Consider the following 10,272-nt stretch of genomic DNA (forward strand, 5'->3'; position numbering starts at 1 on the left):
CTTAGTGTCAGACCTTCGAACTCAAAACCACTCTCTAACTGAGCAATTTCAGTGACATAGTCCTCCAGAAAATCATTGATGAAGTCCCAGAACAACAGGATCACTCTGGAAGTTTAGTACATGTCCAAGAGTGGGCCATAATTGGGTGGCTGAACTCCTAAAAAGTGGAAATCCATCAATATTTGTCTGCAAATTGACACATATTTTGTTCCAGCTGAGCTTTGTTTGCATGAAGTATTCCTACAATGGCATTTAGCACTCCAAATTACTAATACTCTCTACCAGCTTTCTCTAGTACATCAACAGAGCGCACAGTACCCAACAATGTCCTGGAATCTCTCAGTAGAGAGCTGTGATGTGCCAAGAGCAATTCCAGCAGATCATTTAAAGCTGCATGGGAAATTTGGTGCTTTCCTGCCCAGTTTGCCAAACTGCTCTGCAGCTGGTTACAGTCTTTGCCGTCAGAGATTACAGAATCATCATCTGAAGCAAATGACTCACGGGCATCAAGTCTTAGCACCTCAGCTCTTCAACTTAAGGAAATGTTTGGCGTTCCATGTATATGTCCTCACTGTTGTCAATAATTCTTGGAGAAGAGATCGCCTCATCCGGTGAACGAGAAATTTTTCTTCTTTCATCTAAACCGACTAACTCTAAATATCTGTCAACTCTCTCCTTAGCTTCACGCTGCAGCATCCAATAAGATGGCATGTTGCTAGTGTTGATCATACACATTCACAGAGACAAACAGTAAAACAATCAGGCACAAAAGTTCAGAGTCAGACCAGTCAGAGCCCCACCTATTCCATTAATACTGTAGCTAAACAAAGGGCACGTAAATCCTCTCAAAAAAAAAAAAAAAAAAACTGCTCAGAACAACTCTCAACACTGACACACTTTATGAGCAGATTAGTTTAATGGGATTCTTTCTCCTAGTGTTGTAAATCCTGTTTGCACTTGCCTGGCCTCTACAGGAAAGTGCCAACACACTGGAATATGCCTGGAAGTAAAAAAAACACAAAGCAAAACTCAGTATGGATTAATGGTTCAGAGTGTGTAGTCCAACAAAGCATGGCTGGATCAAGTGCCTCACAGACAACTAACGTCCACACTAATACGTTTTCATCTTAAAACAGCGTATTAAAACAAAAATGATCTTCGTCCACATGAGTGTTTTAGCACCGTTTCAGAAATAATCTCTGTCCATACTAACATGCCTGAAAACGCATATCATATGATCACATGACCATTCAGATACACTTGACATGCGCATGCCGGTGTAAACAGGAAGCAGATTGTCTAATCTGCGGTTGGTTGCTTAGTTGCAGAAAATACGATGGAGGAAGAACAGCAATGGCGAAAAGTAAGACCAGAGATTTCTTGGATTGACGATGAGATGGAACTGTCACATGATAGGGATGTGACGAATCAGGAAGCGAACACTGTTGTCTGCATCAACATTTTAAAAAGTCTCTTATTCCACCCGTCCAGACTAAAACACAATCCTGGAGTTTTCAAACTAAAACAGGGTCAGCAGTGTTTTCAAAAGTCTGCGGTTTAGGTGTTCAAAAACGAGAGTAGAGTTGACGCTAGCCGTAAACGTAGCAAAAAGTTATGCATTTTAAAACAAAAATGTATTAGTGTGGATGTAGCCAAAGACTTTAAGGACAAAGGGAGAAAATAGATCATCTTGTCTTTTATTGTGCATACAGACTAATGTTTAACAGATGAGTGGTATAAATTGGATAATGAAGTTAGTTGAGTGCATCACTGTCCAAAGTGTGTGTCCATGATAACATATATTTAAATAATGCATATCAAAATAATTACCAATAAATCTAAAAATGCATACCATAATACTGAATAAATATCAACCATCTATTCTGGAATGTATTCATGATGAACAAGTGTGTGTTATTAATGTGTATCTGGCCATGACGTTAAATCTAGCTAACGTTAGCTATGTTAAGCTAATTAAGAATACTGCTATATAGCTATGATATACTGTATGTGAGGTAACGTTGGATAATTCATTTTAACAGTAAAGTTAGGTAACGTTAGCTTGAGCGTTGATTACAATGGCTTTGTTGCCTTGCTAATATTAGCCTTTTAGCTTTATTCTTGGTAACATTACTTACAGAAGGTCTTGGTTGAAGATGGTGACGTTAGCATAGTCGCTTTTTAATTGTTTTAGTGTCAGATATGTTGGGTCAGTAAAACAGAATTATGTCGTATAACATTTTCAGAGCTTGCTCTATTAACTGTTAACCCAAGACAAATGTCAACATTATCAACACTTGGTCTAAGGTTAACCTACTTACCGGATGGCTTAACTGGTGAACAAAGGTACAATAAAATGAACTGATTAAGCTATAGCTGTGTCCCAGTTCAGGGGCCACATCCTTTAAAGGCTGCATTTGAAGACTGAATTCATCACAGTGGCACAACTAAAGCTGTTTCATTTCAAAGGCTCCTTTAAATGCAGCCTTCTTTTCCCAAATTTGAAGGATCCAACAGATGGATCCCTCGGGACAGCCAAGTATCCCAGAATGCATTTCATACCAAGTGGCAGCACTGGTGGAGATTTTGAGCCAGGCTAAAGCAGCTGTTGTAATTTTCAATCTGAGCAAAACTCAGGTGAGATACAGCAGCCACACATTTCACCGTTCTCTGTGGAATTAATCCCCCACAACAGACGTGACTTTCCTTTGTCTTGAGAAACTGCGGCATTTATTTACTGGCACACTGTAGCCTATACTATACATTTACTGCCAGATTGACAACTCACTGTTAACCTTGTCCTCTCCTCTGCTCGCATTCACTGTCACTTTTCTGCCGCTCGCACACGCTAAACCACTCACTTGCTATGTACACACATTTTGCACTGCCCTACTCTTTAAAGGAGTTACGCTACCAAGAGTTTCCCAGGCAACAACACAGAGGTTGGCTCATGTTTCGGAACAGTGGTGCACAGAGATGCCCCCAAACGCTATTGATTTCCGAATGAATGGATATTTGGCCTTATTTTTGGCATTAAAACCATTTTTTTTTGGTCTGGCGGGGGTTCAGATGCAGGCATCTGACCTAAGTTATAGCCTTTGAAAGTAAAACCTTTAAAGCCTTCACTTTCAAACTTCAGTGGTTCAAAGGTTGGCTTATATCTTACTGAGATTTGTGGCGATTTTATAGATAATTTATACTTTATATTAAGTACATGAAGGGACCAAGGTGAACAAATATGGACAGATTGTGGACCCTGCTTGGTTTTCAGACAGCTGAATATCACTTTTAAAGTCCAGTACAAACGCTGGTATAGATTACACAGCTAACCTGACATTTGTTATTTTGCTGCTTGAACTGCTTTTGTTTGGTGGTGTGAAGCAAAACTTATACTAACATTTCGTTTTGTTTTATGGAGCAAGGAGCATGCTGCTCAGTTTATTAAACTGAAGGGAGGAAATTATCACCACTTCACCGGGGCCAAAAATTCAGCTAGCGTAGCTTGGAGGTAAGGCAACAATAGCCCATTTGTAGTCTCTCCATTAAACCATTTTGTACTTAAAGTTACAGTTTAATCAGCCTGCATCCTGTACAAAGCCCATAATAGTAAGACAACTAGTCGATGGGCAATGCCATTTTCTTTATTGTGTTTTTTGTAGTTCAGTCACAGGGATGCAAGCTGTGAATGTCACCTTTTTTCTTTTTCTTTTTTGTTTTTTTAACCCAAAACAGGGCGTCCAAGTAAATGTTTTCTGGGGGATTTTGTGTCTGTCCTGCTGTGTCAACATTTCCAATCTTCCTAAATTTGCATTCCTGTGTTAACATTGATAAGTATTTCCCTTTTCTCTTGTTTTCTCTCTATGATTACAACAGTTGGACAAGGTGACTCCCCAGCCAGCAAAAGAAAGGGGGAACAGTTAAAAGAGTACAAAGTATGTACATGTGATTTTAAATTGAAATTATATTTGTTTTAATCATGCAAGGTAATAAACGCACATTTGCTGGAATTTGTTTTGCTGCTGTTGTTAACTGCCATGATTGATTTCCTCTGTTTTAGGATTGCAAGTGTCCAGGGTCAGAAGGGGGCGTGAGTGGGAAACCCACTGCTGCAGCTTGGCTGTGGTTTGTCCTCAGGATGGATGAGGTGTTGGGACAGAGGCATTACTCCACACCCACTGTCCTAATTGCCTCCATCTCTGAGGACACACCAGGGCCAAGTGCATCAGTGGATGACTAGGAGGAGGAGGAGGAAAGCCAGCCAGAGCCAGATAAGAGAAAGGGAGACAAAGAGGATGAGCTTCTTCAGCTCATGAAGGAAGACATGAAGTTACAGAAAGAGGAGAGGAGAGGAGAGAGAGAATGGACAGGCTCTAGTTGAAAAATAAAAAATATTGTATGAATCTATTAAAATAAAGTATTTGTTAGATATAGTTTATTTCATTTACAGCAATCTTTACAACTATATGCAACATAAAGTACATAAGAAGGGAATGACAGGGTGTCTGCAGGTCCTTAAAAAGTCTTAAATTCAATTTTATAAATATTCATCCCTAAAAAATGCATTCAGCTGAACAGGAAGTCCCTGGTGGTGCTGCTGGATCTGGATGTGCTGCCACAATAAAGATCCTGGTGTCTTCTGTCAGTGGGACTTTATCTTGGGTGGCCTCCAGAGTGTATTTGGGGATGTATAATGTCGAGGTTAAACTATGTTAACTAACTGTTGTTAACTAGCTAATGTTAACATTACCGTTAGCTAAAGGTACATAGCTTAACCGATCTTAATTTACCTGGTCTACCATGGTTCTCTCACAGCCTGAGATACATCACATACTGACAGTGAAGCATCTTTATTTCCTCTAAAAAATATATTTAAAAAATAAATAAAATAAAAATTCTGGCTCCATTTCTAATGTTAGCAGCTCTGTCCCGATTGTCAACTGCAGCTGTCAAGGTTGCTAAGTGACAGGAATGGCACTTCGTGAGGCAAAGGTAAGGGTGAGAACAGCTGGTCATGCAAGTAGAAAATCCTCCATAGACCAGACCGTCTCATTTAACAAAGCTCGGTTCGGCCTTCGCAGTCTACGAAGGACACGCCTTTGTAGACCGGGTCTTTCAAAGGATGCGGCCCCTGAGCAGGGTTAGCAGTGTTGCCAGATGGGAAATGTTAATCTACCAGAGGCTTAAAATTATCGTATTTTGAGGAAAATGATTGTACACGAGTCATAACCAAGAGAACAAATAGGTGTAAATGTTTAATTTCAGAAAACACGTATTTATTGAAATGAACAACTTTTTGACACCGCCTACAAATCTAGCCACATTGTTTAAAAAAAAGTTTTAAAAAACGCTGACATAGTTATATGACATGTGGAAGAGGGTCGTCTTATAGGACTCACTCAAATAAAAATATCTCACTTCTTGGACGTTGGATCCATATTTTACTATCCTGATCATATCGGGAAATGAATTAAAATGAGATAGTCTAAAACTACTGTGTCATAAAATGATCAAATTATTGTACATTATGAGACTTTTGGCATTATTGATCATGCAGAGGGTGTAATTATCGTAAAAATTATCGTACATCTGGCAACACTGTGGGACACAGCTGATGTTCCTCTAATGCTGACATCAGTGCGATGTAGGATGCTGTCTGGACATGTTTCTACATAAATAAAACAAAGTCATATCTACATTTGAAAAAGTTTGGCAGTTAAGAATAAATATTAAATAATTAAGTCTCACTAACTGTTCTTGAAACTAGTAATAGATTAACAAAGAGTTGGTATACAGAAACTTTATATTAAGCATAACATAGATATATCGGTTATAAGCTTCCACACACCTTCAGCTGGTGCTTTAATTCAGTGGTTCACAACATTTCTGGCTTAAGACCCCTTAAAATGAAGTAATGTCTTCTTAGAACGACTTTTTACTGGTTGCACATGACTATTGGTTGTGATTAGTTAACCAAAAAGTATTATTTTGTACTTGTTTTATTTGAATAATTTGTTTTGGAGGCCTGAAGACATGAAAATCTGAAAAAAGTCATACTTTTATATATATATATATACACACACATTTTTTAACCCCTTCTGGGGCTCCTCACCCCCATGTTGGGAAGTTCTGCTTTAAAAAGTCCCGTCATAGCTGCCCTGCTGTGTCATAAAGTGCTACTACCAAGACATGTAAACAGACATTTAATAGACATATAAGTTTATGGAAGCAAAGTTTTATTAATTTAGTCAGGGATTCCTGGAAGCGTTTTAATACCAGGAATTTTATGAATTAATGAGGAAGATATTTCTGTCTTGAGAAGTATTGGTCAACTGATGTAAGTGTGGCTATAACATATAAAGTGTAGAATGTCTCCATCTAGTGACTGAACAGGTGAAAATGTGAATTTTTAACGTCTAACGTCTGAGTTTCTCTCTCACTCAGAGTTCTTGGAGCAATATACTGTATATCACAAAAAGGAATGATAAAATCTTGTTGTGAAATTAGATCATATTTCCAGAGTTTTTACAATAACTTTCAATCTAATAAAGGTTGGACCTGCAGTGAGTCACTTTCCTGGTAAATAAATCATTTCAGATTATTTACCAAGCTGATGAATAGTGGAGCATTTAGCAGCTTAAAGAGCCAAATATTTCCCTCAGAGGTTAGTGGACACCAACAACAGAGTGAACGTTTGTCAGGAGGCAAGAAAGACGACTTTTGACATATTTATCTTCTAAGTTGATAATATGTCAATATTGTGTTAACATTTAGTTTCCATTGCTCCCAAGTTAATGAAGGTTCAAATTAAAGGAATAGTTTGTCATTTTGGGTTTCATCCTTTTTTTTTTTTTTGCCAAAAGTTAGTTTTAATTCTCTTTAAAAGAAATCATACTTTTATCCGAGAGCCTCTTCTGAGTTTTTATTTTCTTTGAACTGTCTTTATTTCTGACTCTTTTACATTTTCTCTCTTTTCTGTTTTGTTTTACACTAGAATTGTTTTATCTGTTTTAATTTGCTGCTTTTTTAGATTGTTCTTCTTCTTCTTCTTCTTCTTATTATTATTATTATTATTGTTATTATTATTATTATTATTATTATTCACATATCTGTCCAGAAGCAGTGACTTCATCGAGTCTCGTCCCAGCCAAGAACATTAAAAAACACAAGTTTTTGCTTTTTATTTTTTTTACTGATAAACAAACAGGATATGGTGTGTTAATTAGTGAGCTTTAGATATAGATTAACGCCTTATACTCTGTAAAGATTATAGATTTAGATGGCTGTAGCTTCATATTTACTGCACAGACATGAGAGTGGTATCAGTCCTCTCATCTAACTCTCAGTAAGAAAACAATACGTGTTGTGTCTCAAATACGCCTCCGTTCACTGAGAAGACGACATGAATTCATAACCAAGTGTCATGTAATCAAAATCTAATTTATTAGTAAACTTCAGTTCTCTGGCATTAAAATGTCAGCATCAATTGTTAGTAGACTCTCTATGAGAACCTCATTTGGCAGCATTTGCACAATGTCACTGTGACCCCTGTGGAAGATTTCTGTCAGCAGTTCCTGGATCGACTCCGCCTGAGGGACACGGTGAGGTCAAGGGAAAGTTCAACAGCGGGTCACTCTTAATTGCGCCGCAAAGGTTAAATTTTCACTCTTTATTTTACATTCCAGGCCATCATCATCTCTCTCTTTCCTCCTCATTATCCCCTCTGAGGGATGAGCTGGAAAGGTAGATAGACGTACGTGTGTCTTCCACGGTCTGAAATTTAAGCGGTTTATAGACTTTAATGTTGTGAGAGGCTCGGTGGATATTTGCTGTCAGTGTTAAAATCGCTGCAAAGTGTCGGAGGACACCTCATGGATACATTTATTAATTCACACAGGAATCCTCACATTGAGTGGATGAATGTGATTAGATTAAAGATTTATGCCAGATAGAAATGAAATATGGGAGAATTTCATTGCTTGTCTTAAAGATTCTTTTTTTTTGTTGTTGTTTTTTACTCTTTTTGTGAGTGTTTTTATTTTTCTCTTTAGACTGTGTTGTGTTTAGACTTGTTTGTGAATAATTGTGCTCTTCTATTTGCTGTTACTGTATGTTGAAAATATAAATAAACAGACTAACTACTAGAAAAAGACATACAGGAATCGTGTGAAATTAAAAGCTCAGTTGTGACAGTTGTGTTTGTTTACACTGAAACATAACTTTCTTCAGCACAGCACATACTGAAGGTCAAAGTCATTTAAAATGTTTTTATAAACTGTTTGTATGTACAGTCTATTTGCTTGTTATAACCCAGTAAGGCTTTAAAACAGCTTTAAGCAAATATTTATTTTCCAGATGTTTCAGTGGGGAAAGGAAAATGTTGATGAATCCTGGTTTCAGTCTTCATTAGAAGATGGTGGAGGACTTTGGGGGGTTTATCATATCAAGCCCTGACTTATGAAATATGAGCTTGTCCTCTGATCTTTATACAGCATACAGAATTATCCGATAGATTACATGAATTTACCTTTTAAAACCGGACTTCAATAGACTTTTGTGAGAGTCTAAGAAATTATAAACTGTAAGTTTACTTTTTAAGTTGGCAGCCTTCAACTCTCAGTCAGTCTTCCTGCGTCCTGTTCGCTTCTTCAGAAATGTCTGTTAATGGCATCACTGAATAATTAACCTACCATGAAGGAAACAGCTGCAGCTTTAGCAGAGTGGGCATTGGAGTAAATAACATTCGTCTTTTGCTTGTCTTTGCAGCTGTATGGAGCAGAAGGACTGATCACTCCCGACTAACTCTTACTTTTCATTCTTGAGTAAAAACGATTTAGAAAATAAAACAGGTCATTTCTGCTCGGTGGGGAATCTCTTAGCTCTTATTGCAGGAGTCAGCAGTTAAGTTCAACCATGTGCCAGTTTGTCAGGATTTTTCATCGGAGGGCCGTTAAGCGGTGCAGTGGAAAGACAGGCCTATATGTTTGAATTATTTATAACTGTGTAGGATTGCATCTGAGGGCTAAGAGCTTATTTTAATACCCATTTGGCTAAAAAAAACACTCATTCATGAAAATATATTCTGTTTTGCACTTCGAGACGTACTTTATTGGATATTCACACACGATAAACAGCAGCCTGCTTCATTAATGGTTGATTGAAACTACTGTTGTTGTTGTTGTAGAAAAAAATGGCATCGACACACCATTTCTGCTCGACTGCCACCTATTTATTTGTGTGAAAAATAAATCTGTTATGGTCCAAGAGGCTAAAATTGTGAAATAATTAAAACTGTGTTGACATTCATACATTTTCAAACTTTAATTTATGGTAGGTTTATTAGGTGTAATGTCAACATTGTGCGCTGTTTAAACAGAACGGTGCAAACATGGCTTTAATACCTCTCTTCATGTGAGGGCAGTACAGATGTAACATATTCCTGAATGCCTTGTGTTTATTTTTTTTATTAAACCAGTGGTTTCCAACCTTTTTGGCTTTTGACGTTTTACAAAAAGCAGTGTGTAGTCGGGGTCACATTTCAGATGTCTATGAGTTGTTAACAGCTCCACCAAATACTGATTTTTCCCTCTAAACTTCTCACATGGTTTATTTCAAGAAAATGTTCAAATGATCCAATATTTCACCAAAAATCAAAGATTAGAGAGAAAGTACAAAAACTGAAAACAGATTTGTGTATCAGAACTTTGTTTTTTCTTCTTTCCTCTCCAATTAATCATCTCACGACCCCTCAGATTTATCTGGTGACCCTTTGGAGGGACCCGACCCTAGGTTGGGAACCACTGGACTAAACTAGCTAACTGTATATAAAGTAGTTGAACTAGCTCCACCTCCAGCAGCTACAACAGTAACATGCTGCTATAACACTGATGCTTCAGTATTAATAATCTAATGATGTCATATATAATAATATATCAGTCAGAGGAACCAAACCACTACTTTTACTGCAATACTTTAACTACATTTTACTGCTGATACTTATGTACTTTTACTTAAGTAGGATTTGTCATGCAGGACTTGTACTTGTGATGGAGTACACTTACATTGCTGTATTGGTACTTTTACTTCAGTAAAGGATCTGAATACTTCTTCCATCACTGGAAACTGGTGGTTTTATCTGCCATCACAATCTCTTCCTAGTAAGTGAAGCCTTGTGGTCTTAAACCTCGTTTCACTTCCACCTCCTATCACCACCAGAGGTCCCCATATATTGAGAAATTGTTCAGTTTTGCTGTTACTTGTTAGACATCAGTTTGT

The 10,272-nt window shown here is 37.5% G+C and overlaps 1 long non-coding RNA gene across 3 annotated transcripts; it reads left to right on the plus strand.

The window, feature by feature from the left end:
* The first annotated feature begins 1,636 nt into the window (after positions 1-1,636).
* LOC137184986 (uncharacterized) lies at positions 1,637-4,698 on the plus strand. Of its 3 annotated transcripts, none has more exons than XR_010928734.1 (4): positions 1,637-2,637; positions 3,423-3,508; positions 3,874-3,932; positions 4,058-4,698. It is a non-coding gene; the product is annotated as an uncharacterized lncRNA (long non-coding RNA). The 3 variants fall into 3 exon arrangements; XR_010928735.1 differs by lacking the exon at positions 1,637-2,637 and adding an exon at positions 3,061-3,149; XR_010928733.1 differs by lacking the exon at positions 1,637-2,637 and adding an exon at positions 3,065-3,149 and having other exon boundaries at positions 3,419-3,508.
* Positions 4,699-10,272: the final 5,574 nt, after the last annotated feature.

Source organism: Thunnus thynnus, chromosome 6 (genome assembly GCF_963924715.1).
Source record: "Thunnus thynnus chromosome 6, fThuThy2.1, whole genome shotgun sequence".
NCBI lineage: Eukaryota > Metazoa > Chordata > Actinopteri > Scombriformes > Scombridae > Thunnus > Thunnus thynnus.